Source organism: Chrysemys picta, chromosome 3 (assembly GCF_011386835.1).
Source record: "Chrysemys picta bellii isolate R12L10 chromosome 3, ASM1138683v2, whole genome shotgun sequence".
Classification (NCBI taxonomy): Eukaryota; Metazoa; Chordata; order Testudines; family Emydidae; genus Chrysemys; species Chrysemys picta.
Window position 1 is genome coordinate 136,800,909 of NC_088793.1, and position 22,294 is coordinate 136,823,202.

The 22,294-nt window shown below is 40.2% G+C and overlaps 1 protein-coding gene across 2 annotated transcripts in view; it reads left to right on the forward strand.

Annotated features, from left to right (window-relative positions):
- The window catches only part of CHRM3 (cholinergic receptor muscarinic 3), a 486,843-nt gene that overhangs the window by 128,027 nt on the left and 336,522 nt on the right, over positions 1-22,294 (forward strand). For both annotated transcript variants that reach the window (XM_005300507.4, XM_065589089.1), the window contains exon 2: positions 8,772-8,995. The gene's annotated coding sequence lies outside the window, so the exon portion shown is untranslated. The remainder of the gene's footprint in view (positions 1-8,771; positions 8,996-22,294) is intronic.

The window sequence follows — 22,294 nt, forward strand, 5'->3', positions numbered from 1 at the left end:
TGAAGCATCTCTGAGGGTGAGATTATCTGTATTCAGTGTTTGATTAGACATAGATGTGCACATTTTATTTTATTTTGCTTGGTGACTTACTTTGTTCTGTCTGTTACTACTTGGAACCACTTAAATCCTACTTTCTGTATTTAATAAAACCACTTTTTACTTATTAATTAACTCAGAGTATGTATTAATACCTGGGGGAGCAAACAACTGTGCATATCTCTCTATCAGTGTTATAGAGGGCGAACAATTTATGAGTTTACCCTGCATAAGCTTTATACAGGGTAAAACGGATTTATTTGGGTTTAGACCCCATTGGGAGTTGGACATCTGAGTGTTAAAGACAAGCATACTTCTGTGAGCTGTTTTCAGGTAAACCTGCAGCTTTGGGGCAAGTAATTCAGACTCTGGGTCTTTGTAGGAGCAAACGGGAGTGTCTGGCTCAGCAAGACAGGGTGCTGGAGTCCTGAGCTGGCAGGGAAAACAGGGATAGAAGTAGTCTTGGCACATCAGGTGGCAGTTCTCAGGGAGGTTTCTGTGATCCAACCCGTCACACCCTCCACCACCATCAACCCTCCATTAAAAGTAGAGAATTCAAATATAAAATAAATATGAAGTGTAGTATTAAAAAGTATAAATAAGGAAAGCTCCATCTGTTATCCTACAGTTGTGAGGCTAAATCCTCACTCTCATGTGCTGGAGATCATTGTTTTTGGCTTTCAAACAATATTGTTAGTCCTGGCTGCTTCCAAGAACAGAAGGAAACTGATTTGCTGTGTTTCTGAATGTTGAAGAAAAGCATAATACAAGAAAAAACATGCAAGGTCAAAAATAAAGGTAAAAATGGGGGTGACGGATTATTTTCAGCCATCAGAAGAGCACTCTTTATTTTACTGATGGCCAGAAAAGAGGCTGTCTAAAAACTATATAGAGTTTTAGACCTGATTCTGCTCTCACTGGTGTAAATCAGGAGGAACTCCACTGAAGTTACACTGACTTTACACCAGTAGGAGCCGACTCAGAACCAAACCTTTTATTTTTCAGTTGCTTTTGATTGTGAAAGAAATTCATTTCCCTCAGTTGTATTTTATAAATTCTTACTTGTGATTTCATTCAACCCGTATGTGTTGGTTGTGGGCCAGGGTTCTACAGAGACACCCAGAGGTACCATAAGCCGCTGAAGAGGAACCACAGAGTATAGCTAGATTCTTTCTTGCTCTTTATTCCCTAGAGATGAGTATTCTTCTCTGTGGAATTCTGGCAAAGCCTGGGAAATACAAAGGTGGTTCACTAGTTCATCTATGACTTTATAGTGGGTCAGGTAGAAAAATATTCTCTCCTGCCTCCTCCCCATATTGCTGCTCTCTTCCATGTCTCTCCTCCCTCCCACCCCCGCACTGCAAAGACATAGTGGTAGGCCTTTTGCTTCCACAATCCTGGTTTATTATGGTTGGAAATTAAGAGTAATAAAATGGGGATGAATCATCTATGCATTTGATGAGATAAAGGCAGTCTTTACACAACTTTTGTTTTAATTGCCTTTTAGGGAGCATGAAGCAATTCTAAGTAGTCAAATGAGCCTCTCACAGCCATCTGTGATCAGCAAACGTAATTATTCTCATACAGTGATAAAGAAAGGAAAATTCACAGCGAAATATTTTGCCAATAGAAAAAGGAAAACACAGTTTTGTATGATCTCTGGCCCACATGTGCCAAACAAACCCTTTTATGTGGTTCAAATTGTTCAGAACACTTAGAGATGAAGCAATAAAAATATGTAAAAATAACTGACTTTTTCACATTTCCAGCCTTTGTACAATCTCCTATTGCAGAAGCCAGGCATTTTCTTTTAATTGCAAGTCTTGTTTGAATAAAACTCCGTTTTTCTTTTTAAAAATATTGTAAAAAGAGTATTTCTAGCTACTCTGGGATCAATCTGATCTACTTGGGCACCATAGTAGTGAAGATCCTTTTAAATGATGCATGTTTTACAGTAATCTCACATACATCTAACCCATTTTACAGGTAGGGAATTCAGGTACAGAGAGGTTCAGAGATTTGCCCAAAGTTACACAGAAGCATGTGTGATGGATCAAGGAATAGAACTCAGCACTCCTAAATGATAGGCTAGTTCCAGAACCATAAGACCATCTTTTGAGCAAGTGAATGGAATCTCCAGAAGCCACGTTTTTTCTAACACTGTTCTGGTCCATATTAGTGCTGAGTGAAATCTGGGTTTCTCTTGACTGTCTCTCATGACCAGAAAAAGTTAAATTAGTTCAGGAGCAGATTACAGCCAAAATTGGTACAGCTACAAACTCCTATGTGAAGTATTTCAAAGACTTTAATTTCATTCGACGAAAGTCCCAGAGGTTTTTACAGTCTTTAGTTGAGTAGAAAATACAGCTTTAAGTTGCAGTCTGACATAAGAACAGCCGTACTGGGTACAACCGATGGTCCATCTAGCTCAGTAGTCTGTCTTCTGATAGTGGCCAATGCCAGATGCTTCAGAGGGAATTAACAGAATAGAGCAATTATTGAGTGATGCATCCCCTGTTGTCCAGTCCCAGCATCTGGAAGTCAGAGCATGAGATTGCATCCCTGACCATCTTGTCTAATAGCCACTAAGGGACCCTATCCTCCATGAACTTAATGCTTTTTTGAACCCAGTTATACTTTTGGTCTTCACAACATCCCCTGGCAATGAATTCCACAGGCTGACTGTGCACATGGTGAAGAACTTATTCCTTTTGTTTGTTTTAAACCTGCTACCTATCAGACTCATTGGGTGATTCCCAGTTCTTGTGTTATGTGAAGGGCTAAATAACACTTACTTTCTTCACACCACTCGTGATTTTATAGACCTCTAGCATAGCCCTCCTTAGTTGTCTCTTTTCCAAGCTGAACTGTCCCAGTTGATGGGGACACATGCATCACCTTCCTTTTTACACACACACCACACCACACCACACCACACCAAACTCCTGCTGGTCTCCCCTCCCTCATCTTTCTGGGGAGAGGAGAGAGAGTGATGAGTGGCTTGGATGTAACAATATCTGAGCTCCGAGCCTATCCCACCCACTCCTGCTGCCGTTGGATGATTTGGGTCAGGACAGAGTGACTGACTGGGTCCCACCTGCAGAGGCAGAGAGGAAGAAAAAGGAATTGTTTCTGCCCAGAACTGGCCTACAGACATTCTGGCTGTATTCTAGCACCATCCTCACTTAGTATGCTGGATTTCATAGAAAGCCAGAGGCGATGCTCATCAGCATATTTTATTTGGGTTCTGGAAGGGATTTTTTGCCATATGGCAACTGTGTTTTTTCACCTTCCATCTGGTATCGCTCAGGTCTGGTTTAGGGATTTACATTATATTTGTTGCAACTTTGATGGGTTTCAGTGTGGCTGGTGAGTTAAGAATGGGTCTGATGTTAGGTCCCTGTAACCCAAGAGGCTGCTTAAGCACAGGTCCCGAGCACACCACCACATGGTCAGGAGATACGCTTCCATGTTATGGAGCTCCCCTCAGCTCATCTTTCCTACTTCCCAGCCTGGAGGAGGAGAATGGGTTGGGACTCTGGCTTCTGGCCATAGATCCTGAGTTAAATGCTGCACTGCGACGGCCTTGCTGAGTAATTTGGGAAGGGGTTCCTTGTTGGTCAATAGTTTATAAGTTGCGGCCTCTATATTTAACTGTGGCATGTGTCTCATTGCTCCATGTCCACATCAATGTCCTTTTCCCTCTGAGATCCTTTTGATTTTTTATATATATATATGTATGTATGTATTAGGCCTATGTGACATTGATCTAAATTTTCATTAAAGAAAATAAATGAATAAAATCAAAAGGGACTGTGGCTTTGCCAGTTTTTCTGGGTATTTGTCAGTAGTGTTTTTGGAATGGCTGGCTGTGTCTGTTGTGATTTTTGTCAAGGGATATCTGAAGGGTGAAGAGTTCCCAAGTCAATGTGCATCAACACTGTCCTGAAGACTTGTAAGGGTGAGAAATTAGTTCAGTCTTCATGTCTGTTCAGTCTTTGCCCTTTCTTCTGAGACGCCAACCAAAGGGGCACGTAGGGCCCAATTCTACAAACACTTATGCATGTGCATAACTTTATGCATATTAATAGGTCTTCTGAAGCAAATGGAACTACTCATGTGCATAAAGCTAAGTATGTGCATAAGTGTTTTCAGAACTTGTTTCTTCATGCTCTTTGTGATTGGTTCAGTGATTTTTCATATTAAAGGTATTATTCCTCTTTCTAGTTTTTGCTGGAGGTTCTGTTGTACTCCTCCCCCTCCTCCCCATTAACCATTAAGCTTGATATTTAGTGTCGTTAGTGCTCAGAAATAACTATTTAAAAATATCATCTCTCCATGTAAATTATCTTTAGCTGCTCATTTTTAACAGTAATTTGAATGCATTTTCTCTGGTGCATATAATGCTATGGGGTTTAGCATATTACGGGCATTGGTTCAAATTCATCCCTGTTGTAGCTTCACTGCAATCAATGACTGAATCTGTCCCATTATCTGGATTGTGGGAAAAGTTGTACATCTTATTCTTTACCTATTGAAAGCACAAGGTTTAATGTAACTTTTACTGAAACTGGTAATATTGCTCTACTGGTCTATAAGAGTCACGTGTACTAGCCTGTATAAATCACCTACTTTCGTTATTGTAAGAGGTTTGAGCCCCTGCATCGGTGGAGTCTCATCTCAAACATGATAATTGGAAGTCTTCCCTTGAAAGTACAAGCGCTATCTGGGGCCAAATCTTTGTTCTATTCAAGTCCAGTGGTTCTAGAATTTGGGGCTTATTTAGCATCTTGATAACAGTATTCCTCAATTCTACTAGCATGCTTATCACATTTGCAACTGTGTGTGTCTGATAAGCGGCACTTATAAAGGATGTGATGAAATAACGCTTGAAGTTCTAGGGATTTAGCTGTATTTGAATACAATGTGCATATGAGTCTCATCCTGCCAGTGGCACAATAATGATGTCTCCATTGTGCCAAGATGGCCAGATACTCAGGTCTATAATTTAGCATGAGAATAATTCTAAATTACAAGTGATGGGTCTGATTGTGCTACCCTTAATCAAAGTAAGGGTTGCATGATTGGGCCATGTGCTTTCATTTGGATTTCACTTACAATTCATGATGGCAAAAGTTCATTATCTGAACATTCAGATTCTTGGAATTTGTTGTTAAAAAAGAAGCCATTTTTATTATTTCAAGTTTATGTATCAGCAGATATAAATGGAGAACAATGCCAAAACAATTTTCCAAAGTTCAAATTAATATGTGGTTTTACAGTAGAAAGCATTACATTCTCAGACCTACATGCATGCTTAGCTTTAAACCCATGAGCAGCCCTACAGAAGTCAGTGGAATTACTTATGTGCATAAGTGTTTGCAGGATTGGGATGGTGGCATGAAAATTTAACATTCCTAGTCAAACTAGATTGCAGCTATTTAACAAACATGCAAAAAGAAAAGAAAAGAAAAGAAAAAGAATGCAGATGAAAGAGATACATCCCTCAATTTTATTATTGTTCCAGGACATGTTTGGGGGACAACGGCATGTTTAGCTAGACTCTTTTTTGCTTCTTGTTGCTTTATTCAACAACTTCAAAATAAAATTAATTATTTGGTTTCTATTTTGATTTTTTTAATTACACAGTTTTGGCTATTACAACAGAAGAGTTGATTTCTGAAAGCAAAATAGGAGATGACAAGTACCTAAGGACTAAAGTTTCAGCTGGGCTGAAGCACTGCCTCCCAAATTGTGGGTGCAAATCTAATTAATTGTATTGCTAATTATCCAAAGTGGTCAGTGGTTCAGGTAATCACATTTGACGATAAAACTGAACTGTTGCCAACTAAATGCAGGTACAAATGTTTGTGATGCTTTGGAGGTTCAATCAAACCAGTAAGGGATTGTGTCACTACCTATCCTGTAAACTTGGGTGCTTCTGTGCTTTGGCTCAGAGCCATGACCTCACCCTGGCTTCCACCAGCCTGCTTACTCCTTGCAGAGTGACACCAACAGCTCTTTTAGTCGCAAGTCTCCCCGAGACCATCTCCCCTGCAGTGCTCAGCCTCTCTCACTGTATCGCTCACAAAACCTTATCAAGTTTGCTGTTCCCTTAAAGAGACAGTATACAGCTTCAGCCTGTTAGGGTTTTTTTTACTCTTCAGTTTGAAATACAGCACTGAGGTGGCTGTGTAATAAAACAAGATAAAGTTTATTAACAAAGAACAGATATTTAAGTGATACCAAGTAAAAGGAGTAGTGCTAGCAATGATTACAAATGCACACAAGTAAAGTTACACTTCTCCAACTAAATCCTAACTTAACAAACTAGAGTTTTTGTTCAGTGTAGTTTTCTCACCCTAGTTGATCTTCCAGCATGGCTGGTCAGTCCTTAGCCAGGATCCAACACAAAATCCAAAGCACTTGGTTGCTTTGTCTTCTCAGGTGAAGGATACCAAAAGGGCTTTCTCCCTCTGTTTATATCCTCAAAGTTTATCTTTGTTTTCAATGTCAGGAAGCTGTCCTATGGCCTCAGCTTGCTGTGATCACCAGGCAGCCGATGCTAATTTTTGCAGTCTCCTTCCCCCGTCCTGATAATTAAGTGGCTATCTCGCTCACTCGCTAGTTTGATGGCTGTGTTTACCTTTATGTAAATGTACTTCCATTATCTTTCCTTGCTCAATTTCCATTGGAGATGCATTCAAGCAGGTGGAACCACATTCCTTTGTCTATGGTGGGGTGCCTTGATCCCTATCTGCTGAACACATTTTCAGAACATATTTCCAGCACACATTTATAATTTTCATATGTCACCATATGTACACCACAAAGTAACATTAACAACCATCATGTTACTGGTTCACATAAGATACATTACATGATCCCTTTTAGATACAGATTACAACAGCAGTGAGTTGGGGTGCACTGAGCTGGTCAGGCCAGCTCATTGTTATATCAGGGAGCCCCTTGTCAGTGGTCAGTGACCTAGCAGAATTCCTTTGTAAATATGTTACAAGTACTGAGCCATTGAAATCACAAGGTTTCAGCCTTTAATGGTGGTGGTGGTGGTTTGTCTCATTCCAGGCAAATGCCAATAGAGGGAATAGTTGACAAATTCTGTACCTTAATTTAATGAGGAAATTACCTGGCATTTAACTATTACATAGATATCCATTACCAATCTCCCATCCTTCACCCCAGCACTGTATGCAATCTCTAGTATATTAATTCAAAGAGCTATCAAGATGTAAACATAAAGCATTCATTAAACACTTGAGCACCACAAGAGTTCTAGGGTCCTTGTAGCTCTTGCCATGAAGAGGAGTTCCCAGTGGCATCTGTCTCTATGACTTTTCCTATAGATGGGTTCCACTCTGTAGAGGCATTCCATTACAAAATTATGGAGGCTGTATTAACTTTTAGGTGAGTTTCTGCTGTGTGCCAGATTGAGGTGGAATGAAGAACATTCCCCTGACTTGCCCATCTTACCTTACATATGGAGCACCAAACCTGTGGAAGGTCTCTGTGGAGTATGAGGGTGTGTTTTGATTGTACCATGGAGGCAGCTGACCCTCCCTTCTGAAGAGATACAACATCCATTCATTCAGAAGATCCTTTCTTTGGGTGAATTTAGGAAGACCAATCCTTCCTCCATTTCCCTCTTCCTCTCAATAGTGTCTTACATTTACATCTGACATCTTTTCCTACTAAAGGGTCAGAAATCTCTTCACAAACTTTATTAAATTATATACACCCACAGAAAAATAATTTCATGCAATACTGAAATACAGCCATCACTGAGATGCAACACTACAGCTGTTTATAAGCTGTTGAATAAAATCAAATAATTTTTCTGTCTTTGGATGTTCACTTTGGGTCAGATTTTCAAAAGTATTCAGCAACCAACATGCTGAGTTAGCCTGAAATCTGGCTACTTACTCTGATGCTTAAGTGGAAGCTGGGCTCTTTTCTGAAAATCAACCCCCTGATTCTGAGTGAGCCCTTCTGAAAACTTTGACCGTAGTCTTTTAAGATTAGTCAGCCAGGAAATAGTGGAAAATGAGAGGGGGATAACAAATAGTACTTACAATCTGCACCTTGAAATCCAATTACATTTGACAATTTGCAGGAGAATACACCCACACATATATTGCCTAATGAAGAAAATCAAGCAACTAGGGAAATAATGCACTGAAAATTGTTATGGGTAAACGTTGTGTTTATGATTAGATAGTTTTCAGGTATCTGATCTCAGTGAGCCATACTTGGCTTTATTAAGGAGAACTTTAGCATCTTTTGGGGAATCAAATACTTTCAGGTCATTGGGCAGGAAAATCTTCAGTTTGGCTGGATGTACAAATGTAAACTTCAGCACAAATGCTTGAAGATAGGATTAAAGTTGCAAATGTTACAGTTACATCCACAAGAAAGTTTTGGTGAAACAAAATCCATTATAAAAAATTGTTTTGCCTGGAAAAATATAATATAATTACAGTTCCCATATGCCCTGGTATCTGAGGAGTCATTGGATCTTTCTCTACATAGACTAGTGAAATACTGCAGTATCTCAGATACCACAGCATGGTAACTGTGGGGGAATATTTACATTTTAACTGCGATCATAGCAGTTACAGAGGTAGATATTAATTGGTGTATGTTGCTTTTTATTGGAAAACCTTGGAACTAAGATCCAGATAATTAATCCAATTTAAATGTTCCTTTTTACCTTCTAGATCTTCCACCTGTAGAAGCCAGGCTTCAAAGGAGACAACTGCCTCTAGAATCCTGATGATTTTGCCTTTTTTTGCTTCATCCACCCTTTTCAAGATTGTTGAGCTTCTTTTCCAACATCTACGTTTTGTTTTCTACTGTTTGTTGGTAACTTTTGGCAGCTGCAATGGCTTCTTCAGAAAGAGATGTGCGCTCCTCAACTCCTTTGTCTCTTCTCCAGTGATTGGTAAGTTGCTTGACTAAACTGTCAGTATAGGCAACAAACTTGTCAACATAACCTTCAATGAAGTGTAGTTACAGAGGAAATTTCCTGAGTTGTGTTGTCAGCTAAAACCAAAGCGATACTATCCTCTCCATCTAAGACAAAAACTATGGTGCAGTCAGTTTCTTTGTTCCTCTCTTTCTTTCTCCTATTCACATCCACTTTCCTCTGGATAAAATCACTGGAGTTTAGATTTTTTTTAAAAAGCTGAAAACCTTCCTAGAGAAAGTGAGGATTGGCACTAGGTAAATTTATTTTACTACTTTTAAATCTACATGAACATAATGGGATCTAAATTATATGTTGACAAGAGGGAAAAATGGAGCACATTATAACTGAATCAGTGCTGTAGTTTACTTACTACTAGGCATTCATTTATTTTGGTTCATAATTTCCAAATTTAAGCTGATATTTTTATTCTTCGCATCGTCATGGTTTATTTCTGGATTGCTGAACTTCTGTGTTCAATAGTGTGACAGTGCTTAGGTACTGTAGTAGTAGACACAGTAGAAATGCCTAAGACAGAAGACAGATCCTTATTTTATATTTATGTTTTTTTAGTTATTGTTTACAATAGAGAACTAGGCTTAATGTAGGAATGTCCTTCTGTGTTTTATGATTATAAAGGTGTTCTGGATTTATTGTATTTCAGATCTTGCCTTTCTGCGATTTATGCATTGACATGCTTAATTTTCCAGTTAAAAAAATACACTTAATAGTGAGTACACAAGAATGAAAAACAAATAGCCTTTGAAAAATGGAGGGGAGAGAAATTACGATTAAAAAAAGGAAATGCCATTTAATAAAATATGTCAGGCATTTCTTGTTACGAGCTTAGTTTTGGAGAGTAGTGTTTTATTTCTAATACAACACAGGCTTCCCTTTGGCTAAAAAAACATCTTGTTTTGTTCTTAAATCTGACTCAGTCTTTGGAAAACAAATAAACTGGTTTAAGATTTCAAACAAAATGGCTCATGAATCAAACTAGTTTTGCAAAACTCCAAAATATTTTGAGAGGTTTGTAAAATGATAGGCTTTGACTGTCCACGCTTAAGCGGAATCTCTCAAATAAAACAAAAAAAACCAGAAAACTTTGGAGTATATGAAGAGATGTATATTTACAGAAGATATGGCAAGAACTCACAGATAGCACAATCAAATTGTGTCTGAATGACAAGGATGTAAATCTCTTCATATTACTATTTAATAGTAATACAATTTATATGCTCTCTGAAGGAGAGCAACTACTTTTGTACCAGGAAAAAATCCTGGCTATCTTTTTGTGCCCTGATTAAAACACTTTAAGATAAAACGTTACAATTCAGTGTTTTGTTAAGGATGTATTAGGAACACAATTATATTATTATTTTGTATAAAACACAGTTATAAAGTTACATTCCTTTGTGCGTAGTACAAGATAACTATCTTGAAAATAACTAGACAGGGATAAAGTTGTGACCACACACAGCATTATATTTAAATCAAAGCATCTTTCTTTGTTGGTTTAGATTTTACTGAATTACACTAATTGTTTTGTTAAGAGATTTTTAAATAGATAGGACATAGAGAAAAGAGTGGTGAACTGTGTTTTTACATTTTAATGTCACCAGCCTTGAAACAGTTCTCTGCTCTTATGTTTTTGGATGAGTTAATTCATAAGTGGCAGCTGGCATGGTATACTACTACCCTCAGCAATTGCCTTATTTTAAAGGGTGGGAAAGGTGGTGTAGTAATATTGATTATCCTACAAGCAGTGCTTTGGAGGGTCAATTAAAGACCATTTATTTGCAAGCTGACAAGCAGCCAGTATTGAAAACTGGAGCTATTGGGCTTGTTATTACCGGTAGCTCAGCACCAGAGCCATGCAGCTCAGTAGATGTGACAGGCATATGGGGTAAGGATGGGGGCAAAAGGGAATTTCAAATCACTTATCCCCATGCAGCAAAAACTTTGTTGAATGACAAGAAAACATGTTTGTTTCAGCTTTCAAGTTGTGGTCTCGTTTTTATAGATATTTTAAAGGGTAATATTATTGTTGCTGTGACTGTCTGAAGGCATTTCTCTGCATTTTGCTTTTTTTTGCTGTGCCTAGGTTCTTCATGATTTTCTTGTTTAGTGTGTCTGACTTTCAGATTGATCTCTGCCCCAGGATTCACCACTGGATGCATAGATGGTGCAGCCAGCGACTCAATGGCGAGTGACAAGTGCCAATCAATAAATCTATCTTCCCTTGGGAAGCCCCAGAGGTGCACAAGGGGAGGGTAGTGAAACCCCCTGGGTGAAGGAAATGTCCCCAGAAAAACAAATGAGGCAGAATCCTGTTGGTCAATGGTACCCACACTACTGGGACCACAGCCATTTAGAAAAGGCGCAGTTGCAGACACGATAAGGCAGATGCTTCCTTCAGCTCAGACGCTGCTGCAGGCCTGTACCAGTTGTCTTGATCTTCGTCTTGCCATTGGAGTTCTATAGTCCCTGCCAAGAGAGAAGATGGAAGGCCTATGGCAACCCCTTCCTTCTTTATTTTGCCTAGGCATACACATCAAAGGTCTGTGCTCGATGGTTGCTCGGCCTGGTGGGGAAGGACCCAGGCATTCGGCAGTGGCTCAGATGTCCAAGCAACCCTATGTAGGGGTGGCCTGCTTACCCCAATTTATGGAAAGCCCTAGAAAAGGTGGGCTAAAAGAAGCTTCCTTCCAACTTCTTTCCTGGCTCTAAACTAATCATTGCTTGTTGGAATGTTCGCACTATGTTAACCAGCCTAAAACTGAAAGACCATGAACTTCGGAAAACAGCCATAATTGACAGAAAACTACTGGAAATCAATATTGCAGCCCTCAGTGAGATGAGTCTTTTGGAAACTGGACTACTAGATGAAGTAAACTACCATGTCTGCTGGTCTGGGAAACCTGAAAATGAACCAAGGATATACTGTCAGTATTTGCGGTCAAAAAGTCTGTCCTCAACGCATTTACTCCGCTGGTATTTATCAATGAGAGGATCATGTGGCTGGATGTGAATATGAACTCTGGAACCCTGACTCTTCTGTCCATCTACAGGCCAACACTTGACTACTCCAAACAGCAAAAAGGTGAGTTCTATTTTCAACTGGAACAAATCAAGAATGTCCCCCTAAGGAACAGACTAGGTGATTTCAGTGCCCAGGTGGGCAAGCACTGCAAACATTGGGGACACATCATTGGCTAACACAGCACGGGTAGCATCAACAAAAATGACCAGTGTGTCCTTGAGCTTTGCGCCTCTTGTGAGCTGATAGACTCGAATACCTATTTTGCTGGCAGCAGTGGCAGCAAGGTCACATGGAGGCACCCCCGCGCAGGACACTGGCATCAACTTGATCCCATCTTGATCTGTCACAGAAACATTCACAATGTACCGCATGCTTGATCAATGCATAGCGCCGATTGCAACACTGGCCATGCCCTTGTCAGGGCCAAGCTCCAATTACATCATAAAAGGATCCATCATGTGAAGTCAAAAGGCAAATCTCACCTCATCATCACTAACGTGAAAGACTCTGACACGTGCAAAGTTTCAATGTGCGCTTGAGCATGTGTCTGAAAAGCATCAACTTGATTCCCCTGATTCTGACACCTTGTGGGAAAATTTCAAGAATAAGACACTGGCTGCTGCCAAGGATGTATTTGGAACAACAAAATAAAAACAACTTGACTAGTTTGCAGCATCAGAACATCTGCTGCTCCCACTCAGAGGAAAGAAAAAGCAAGCTCGCCTAACTTTGATTCAACAACCAAATAAGTCCAGAAGTCTTAAGTTCAAAGAGGCTAAGGCTGTGGTCCAGAAAGCCACCAGAGAATGTGCCCAGAACTATTGGCAAGATGCATGCAAAAAAGATTCAGACCTGCTTTGAAAGAGGGGAACTTCATGGTACCTAGGATGGAATCAAAGAGGCACGTGGTGCAATTTGTAAAAATGCAAACCTGAAAACAAAAGATGGTACCATCCTGACTGACAGGCAAGAACAACTTGACCAATGGACTGAGCATTACTAAGAACTCTACTCAAAGGATGACTTTATCTGTGATAATGTCCTAGTTGCCATTTCCCAGCTTCCAACGATGTAGGAGCTGGACCAAACACCAACTCTCGAAGATGTAGAGCAGCAGTTCTCAACCTGCGGCCCAATTAGCACAGAGCTGTGGCCCAGCTCAGCTGTGTGCTAAAGGCCGGCCCACGTGGCGGGCTCTGGGTTCCCAACTGCCTGGCATGGTGGGCTCTGGGCTGCCCTGCTGCCCAGCGTGGCAGGGTCAGGAATCCGGGGCTGCTGCCCGGCCCTGCAGGTTTGGGGATCGAGGGCAGGCAGCTGGCAGTCCCTGCATGGCGGGAGTCCGGGGTCCAGGATTGGGGTCCGGACTGCTGCTGCCCTGCCACCCAGCCCCTGCGGCCCACAATGCATATGCGGCATACAATGATAAATAATTTGAGAACCACTGATGTAGAGAAAGCTATCAAAGAGGTTGCGCCTGAGAAAGGAGCAGGCAGCAATCAGATATCTCCAGAGTTCCTAAAGGTAGGGTGGGGAGAGAGCCTGCGAGCGACATCCAGGTGCTTCTCTGTGCCTGCTGGGAAGAAACACCCAAGGTCTGAATGATGCAAACATAATCACTTTATACAAAAATAAAGGGGACAGAGCAGACTGCAACAACTACTGAGGGATATCTCTGCTCAGCGTGGCTAGCAAGGTGCTTGCAAGGATCCTTCTGAAAAGACTCAAGTCCTTGCTGAGAGAGCTTATCCTGAGAGCCAGTGGGGGAGCCAGATGCTCCATGACTGACATGTCCTTCACAATGCACTTGTTGTGAGAAAATGCTGTGAACAACAGGCACCTCTCTATGTAGCATTCATTGACCTACAAAAGGCCTTTGACAGAGTTAGCAGGAATGGCATATGCCTGTCGAAAATTGACTGTCCACCAAAAATGCTCTCCCTATTTAAGGTGTTCCATGAAGGAATGAAGGCAATTATCCAGTATGAAAATGACACATCATCTGAGTTTAGCATTGATACTGGCATGAAGCAAGGCTACATCTTAGCACCTATCAATTTTGACATCTTCTTTATTCTTCTTAAGTATGCAATCAGTCTCGCATACTAATTGAGTAAGGCTGGATGGTAACTTGTTCAACATCAGATTATTTCAGCGCAAAAGGCATGTGACCCAGCTTGCTATTTGGGATCCGCTCTTCACAGATGACGGTGCATTTGTCTCTAACTCACCTGATGAATAAGTTATCTGATGCATGTATTGAGATTGGCATGGTAATCAGTATCAAGAAAACAGTTGTCATGTCACAGGGTACCAACATACCACCTAAAATCTAAGTCAATAATGAAGCTCAGGGGAATGTGGATCACGTCTGTATCTTCGCTCAACTTTAACCAGCTCACTTAACCTTGATAGAGAACTTAATGTGAGAATCAGCAAAGCCCCTGTCACCTTTGGCAGACTTACCTCATGTGTCTATATCAACAAGCTGCTAATCCTGAACACAAAGATCTCTGTTTTTCAGGCTTGTGTCCTCAGTACCCTCCTTTATGGCTGTGAAAGCTGGGTCACATAGTCCAAGCAGGAGGAGAGATTGAACAGCTTCCACATTCGCTGTCTCAGAAAAGTCTTTGTAGTCGCTTGGGACCAATGGATGGCTAACAACAAGGTCTTTGAGAGAACCAGCCTACAGTCTATGCAGGCTTCACTGGCTGAGACACATGGAGCCTCAAGATTGTGCTCTATGGTCAACTCAAGAACTGCCTGTGACGCAGAGGAAGGCCAAAGCACTGATACAACAATAAGGTCAAACAAGGTCTCAAGAAATTCAGCATTCTCACTGACAACTGGGAGAACCCTGCCCACAACTGCTCTGTCTGGAGAAGCCAGGACAAGGCTAGTGCAGAGCCATCAGAAAGCCCAGGCAGAAAGCCCAGGCAAGCCAAGAAGCAGTGTGTGCTCCAGCCTCCATCTGGCGAGTAGCCATTGTGGGAAAGTCTGCCTTGGGCTCTTTTCCCACACTACTGTCAAGCATCATTGACTGACTGTCTGACTTTGTCACGTTTCCTTTCATCTGTCAAGATGTTGGATGGCTGTAGTGTCTGACTTTCACACAATTTTTGTCCTCAAGGCTCACTTTGATATACAAAATTGAAATGCCACTGCAACCATCACGAATCTAAGACTAAGATTCAGAACATACTATGTAATAATGTAAAAATTCCAATAAATAATATGATGTTGTCTGGTTCAAAATCTCAATCTAATTGTACAGAATGCAATATTCTAAGCTTGTACTAGTGGGTGCCTGCTGTTGCATTGAAACTTACTTGGGGTTGTGTCCACAATTGTATTTCATCCTGGTCCTGCTGCAAGCCATTAAAGTATAGTCTGATGAGGCTGGAAAGCACCTGCACTTGGGACATTCACTCATGTCTCCTTCAAGTCTGGGTGCTTTGCTACCTATATGTGTGAGGGCTTGTTTTGATTAAGATCATTGTGGAAAATGTACATTCTACCAGTGTAGTGGCAGTGCCTTCTTCTACAAGACAATGAACTTTACAGAGCAATAGATCCTGAAAGGCAGGTGCCTGTTGCTTAAAAACTTTGTTAGAAATATAGGCACCTGCATTGGACCTCGGGGCTGGGAAGCATCTGCACTGTTCCAATGGACTGCACAGAGTAAGTAATCCCCATGCACATCAAACAGTACCAAGAGAGATTCCACCTCCTGATACACAGCATCCTCTGGTGCTTTCCTGGGAGCTGTCTCCCTATGAAAACGGTTATGCGTGCCTCTGTTCACATTGCACATTCTAACCTTTAACTGGAATTACTCCTGTTTCAGAGTGAGAGAGAAATCTGTTCTGCAGTATTTTAGCAAAGACTACTATTTTACTAAGAATCTTAGTTCAGTTGTCTTTCAAAGTCACTGAAAATAAATTTCTAGACTACTTCAGAAAGGACATGTTTCAGAGCACTTTTATTTTCTCATCAGTAAGAAATCAATTATGTAGTATTTTTAGATCCATTCCCATGGCCCATGTACTTTGATATTCAAAGTTGCATTTCTCCAAACTTTTGGAGGCTCTGACTCCATCCATAACTCCTCCTATTCTTCCTGGATATTGTAGGTGTCTAAGGAAAGCACCAATTAAGTGATGCTACATACTCATTGTTACACAATAAGCTTGCCCAATTGTTGAGATCAGGATGGCATGGGAGCACCATTTCAGAATTTTTGTTTATAGCTCTGTTTATGTTTCATAAATATAAAGGGAAGGGTGGCTAGGCTTGTTCAGTGCTATGCAAATGGTAAGTGATAAAAGGTTCTGGGAAAGAAAAGGCGGTATTTGGGCCTGTAGGAGATGAATGTGTTTGAAATAAGTAGGAAGCTATCAGATTTGGGGGAAGGATCCATATGTGCACATGTGTGTGTGCATGCTCTGCATTCCTGGACATTACCAACTTGCCCTCGTCCATCTTCCATAAGGCTTCTGGTTGAGCCCTTCTGCACAAGTTTTGACTCGTTGCTGCCCAGAAATAGCTTCAGTCAAACTCCATCTGGCTCTGGACAGCAGTGCGAGTGAGCCTACAAGCAAGTCTGCTGCACCAGCATATACATGTAAGCATTGGACTGTAGTAAGACACAAGGAAAGGAAATCAAGAGGGCTTCTTAGATATGTCAGTCAGAAGGGCAATTTAATCTCAAAGTTATACATTACTAAAAATGAAGGTACTGAATCATAATTAGGACAACATTACAAGGGAGCAGGAGAAGGTGCAATTGAAGTCTGCCCCAGAAGCTGATAGAAGTTTTGCTCCCTATTGAGCAGCTACAGGGCTAGCCAGCAGGTAGACGCATTGTAAGACAGGACAGGCACAGGGAAGGAACCAAAACATCCCATGAAATCTGACAACCCATGACCAAAGATCCCATGGCACCTAACTCAAGTTGTATAGTTTTTTTTCTGTAGGATTTTTCCCCCCCAGACCTGAATTTAGGAGGTCCCGGGCACAAGGGATCATTGAAGGACTGGGGGAAACAATACCATGAAGAGGGATCTATCCTGTTTACTAGTTGAGGCAGAGTTCCTGTGTTTTAAAAAAAACAACAACAACCCTATGTGATCATGTAATTAAAGGCTGCATCATAATGCATACATGAAGGGAGGCTGAATTAAGATTTCACAGTGCTTTTGAGTGCTTGACTTCACAACCTTCACATTCTCTTTTTATTTAGTTTTGGGGGATTTAATTTCTCATTTCTTTCTTTTTTTCTTTTTTCTTTTAAAGCAAACTGGAAAAAATAACATCAAAACAAACAGAACTTCTATCAGATACAACTATGTTGATCCCTCAGATTGATTCATCAATAGGATTTGGATTTTTAGTTCTAAACTCTTCCATTTGAGCTAACAGATTAACTGGTAGCAATAGTAGGCTGAATATGTGGATCAGGCACTAGAGGATAAGACAAGACACAGTTTGCCAGTGGGTTTCACAGTTATTTGCTGACAGCAGAGGAGTGGCTGATATTCAGGGCTTAAATTCCAGATTCTGGATGGGGGGGTATGCTCTTGTGATTTTCTCTCTCCCATTCCAGCCAACCCATTCAAACCTACACACGCTGCCCACCAGTCTCCTTGTGCTCCCCCTGCCCACTTCTGGCTACTGATCCACTTTCCCCTTCTGCTTCTCACCACCCTCTGACTCCTGCAATCTCTTCCCCAGATACCCCTCCCCCCACGATTCCCAACACCTCAGTATTTTCAGATTGGTTTCTCCTCCTCCTCACTGACTGGGTACCCTGAAGTGAAGTACTGAGAGCTCAGGAGAGAGTCCTCTAGCTATCTGTTCAAGTGTCTAGTGGCTTTTTAAGGCCCGTTTGACAAAGCCCTGGCTGGGATGATTTAGTTGGGATTGGTCCTGCTTTGAGCAGGGGGTTGGACTAGATGACCTCCTGAGGTCACTTCCAACCCTAATCTTCTATGATTCTACGGAGCAGCAATTGCAGGGAAAACTTTGCTGACCTGTTTCCCCTAGATGGAGCTCATTCAGTCACACTGTATGTGATTATACATGTTCAATCCAGACAAATGTAGGAGCTGTGTGGGGCTGGAGCATGCTCAGTACAGATGAGATCTTTAAGCAGTTAAGACTCCAAAATTTAGCAAGTCTCTCCTGAGCTTGTGCAAAGAGGGATTTTTTTTTTTTTTTTGAACAAATTTGGGAAGTTTTTCACAGAAAAAGCAAAAGACACATTCCTGACACTAGGCAGACCCCTTTGCCAAATTTCAAGTCCTTGTTCCAAAGTGTAGCAGCATTAGAGCTAAAAAATACCTTTCTTACAACCAATTCATTAATGAGGGCAAAGCAACATATTTTCCCTAATTTAATTCCTAGAAACATTTGAACCATTTTTGCTAAAACTTTCCCCAAAAATCAGATTCCAGGTATAGAAATCTTCTCACCAAAGAGTTAAAGTTTGACAAAGTTATAAGTACAGTCGAACCTCAGAGTTACGAACACCGCAGGAATGGAGGTTGTTCATAACTCTGACATGTTCGTAACTCTGAATAAAACGTTAGGTTCTTTCAAGAGTTTACAGCTGAACATTGACTTAATACAGCTTTGAAACTTTACTGTGGAGAAGAAAAATGCTGCTTTCCGTTTATATTTTTTTGTAGTAGTTTACATTTAACACTATACTATATTTACTTTTTTTTGGTCTCTTCTTCTGCCTGGTTGCGTACTTCCGGTTCCAAATGAGGTGTGTGGTTGACTGGTCAGTTCGTAACTCTGGTGTTTGTAATTCTGAGTTCTGCTGTAATTGAAATGGTTTCATATTTGAAAGTATTGGGCAAAACTAATTTATGGGCATCTCCCTCTGCGCCACCTATAATAAAAGCATATGTAAAATGACTATATTTAAAGAAAAGTTTCCTAATAATGTGCCAAGTAGCCACATTTTTTGTAAAATAAAGCAGAAATCATATGCATTTCAGACAAAGTCTTATCTAATGTTGTTTATATTGTAAGTATCATCTCATATGCAGTATACTCTTGCTTGTTTTTGAAAGCTTCTTCAACATTTAGCCCTAATGCGGTTGTTTAAGTGTTAGCTTTTAGGTCATAGCTTTTATAGGTTTAGGATAAATCTTTAATCTTACTTTAATTGTTTTTTATATGTAATTTATTCTCATAATTACTGCTAATAAAACTACCACATGGCAGAGTACGGTACATACTGCAGTATCAGAATTTCTTATCTTATTTGTTTTTTATCATATTAGTAGAAAAAATACTCCCTATATCTTGTTACTCCCTGAAGTAGGACATTGTGATGCCCTATAATAGCAAAGGATGAGAATAGTGCAGAGGAGTACATTAAGTTTTGGCTGCCAGCATCTTGGTTAGCAGAGCATTACGTTAATTTTGTGGGGGAGGGATATTGATTTTTCTCATTGCCGGGGGTTAACTTGCAGTGAGATGTGTGTTAAAATGTAATAAAAATACATTCTTAAAAATCTAGTTTTATGGGTTATATAAAATCAGTAATGTGATTTGAGTATTGTGTTTTTTGTAGACGTGTTTTAATAAGTGAGAACATCTGTTAGGTTAATTTTTTTTAGCAATTTGAAGGCTTGCATTTATTGTCAATTGACCGAAAAATTGTTTACCTTCAAGCTATTTTAAACTTTAAAGCCAATTAGTCTTTGACAATTAGTCTTCTCAGCAAAATTGCTCTTTTGTTTAGGTATTTTGCTATCTGTTTGTTTTCCTAGAAAGACAAATGTTTACATTCTGTAAACAATCCCTTTTTGTCCTCATTTCCTCTGATTTCCATTCTACTTTCAGGATGCCACTTCCAGTACTATTCTTTTGGTAATGAAAAGGAAATAAGTTGCTGATTCAGCAACCAGTATCTCCATTGTTCTTTGACCCATTGGAGAGAATATTCTTATAAATTCTTATAAATATAAGGGAAGATGGCTCCCTATCCCCAAGAGATAGAGCCATTTTCTATTACTTGTGTCCCCTGACTTGAATTCTTACTTTTCCCCCAAAGCTATCTTTCTAACTGGCAGCCTCATGAATTGCTAGTGTATAACCAACCTAGATTTAATGTTGGTAAAGTTGCACTTATATTTCATTTACTCACTAAATCATCCCGTATAATGTAGACAATAAGGAACATTGTATGTTTAAATTCACATGAATGAAGTAAAATAATGTTGGTCTGATCTGTGATTTTTTTTCACACTGACCGCCTCTTCTTATTTTTTATTATCTTTTCTCCAGAGCTGTCATCTACAGTGCTGTCAGAACCCCTAATGTTTATTAGCTTTAAACCTCCACCTGCAAGTTCTCTTAATATTTCCACTAACTTTCTGGCAGAGGAAGTCCATCAGTGCTATTCATTAATCAGCTGGTAGAGTCATTTAGTGAAGTGAGACACTCAATACCCATAGGAGTTGAGTACATTCCACTCCCTGCAGGCCAGCCTAGCAAGATGTGTTGTCTGGGAAGCACATGTGACTCTTCTCTATGGCAGTGGTCGATGAGCACCAAGGAAGCTAAAGTTGCCAGCAACCGTTGTGCACTTGTTTTAGTGTTATCTCAGACTTGTGCACCTGGCACATACTTTATATTTTTTTGATGTCCCATTTTCTCTCTTATACTGCCAACCTATTGACAGTTTACCTCATCTTATATGATAAGATTTTATCCAGTAACTCAAATAGATTTTGAAGCTTCTATTTTTTTCTTCTTTTCTTGTTCCTGAGAATTCCAGCTCCTTTTCAAGTTTCATAATCCCAGTTAGTGTGTGTAGCGGGTATTTGCTGCACCAACTTGGGTGCCCTACATAGCGGTGAAGAGGAGACTGAGTGACCCTAGTGAGAAAGTTAAAAACAGAATCTGAGTCATCCCTGCACTTCTCAATCCAAGTGCACATGGCTGAAGTTGACATGCATTAAGAAGAAACTGCCATGAGGAAGCTGGCTGTTTCCGCTTTGTTTCTCCCAGGCAGATAATATTACAATATAATGTAAGAGACTATTTTAAGCTCTCTTTTTTCCAGGAGAGCTGATATTTTCAGTGTGTCCCAGATATTTAGACATTTATTGTCAATTAACCCCAATTTAATGACAATTTACTAGTTGCTCTCTAGGCACATGCCGAGACGCTTGTATTGCACTTTGTTCTTGAACCTTAGTAATGGTTAGCCCTGGAAGAGTAAAAGCATCACTTTCTAGTTGTCTTCCTTCTTTCACTTTAATAACATAAGTGTATCTCTAATATTAATGTTTTGTAGTACAAATACTGCATGAGCTTTTCACCATTTCCTTCTCTTCTTCTACACATGACCCTACCTCCTCCAAATCCACATGGATGTAGCTGAAGGCACACTTTTTGAGGGATATTGATTTCAGGTAAGTTGCATATTTATAATAAAAAACACAAGAATATCAGTAGCTGCATAGGATATTCTTGAATGTCATTCCAGAATAATCAACAGAATATAGGAGAAAGGTCATGTACAGTAGCTGATTCTTTTGAGTAAAATAAATATAAATGCATGCAACTGCCATTAAACATATGAATGCCTAATTTTGCTAGACAACAGAAACCACCAGATTTTTTTTTTTTGTCCATTAGGTCTGCTTTCTGCTGCTTACGTGGTACAAAGTGGCTGTATTCTTGTGGGACATGGCCATCAAAGAATTTTCTTTGTAGAGAGGAAATTTGGTATAAAGCTGACAGAAGTGGCAAGACCAGCTTCACCACTTCTGGCATGGAGAGGAGTAGGGTATCATAGGTGAGGCAGAGCGGAACGACCGATAACTTCAGGTTTCTTGTACCACTGGTGTAAATTAGAGCAGGTCCTCAATTGCTCCAACTTGTGCAAGGAATAGATGGTGCAGGGTTGTTGAGCCACTACTGCCTGCCTGAGGTGACTCCCTTATCCCACTCCTCCCTCTACACTCATTACACTGGGTGGAGCTTTGGCCCAGTTAAAAATGTACTCCTTTGACTTCACATAATGCCTTAGTGATGGAAAAGAATTGACCTATTATGACAAAGTAGAAACATTACCATATATTGATTTGAGGAGGAAAAAAGATAGTGCCCTGTATCAGTGGCTGCCTCTTCCTTTATAGTTAGACAGATCAAAGAAACAATAACTTGGAAAGCATTATTAGCTAAATCACTGTGATTTTTCAGTTTCA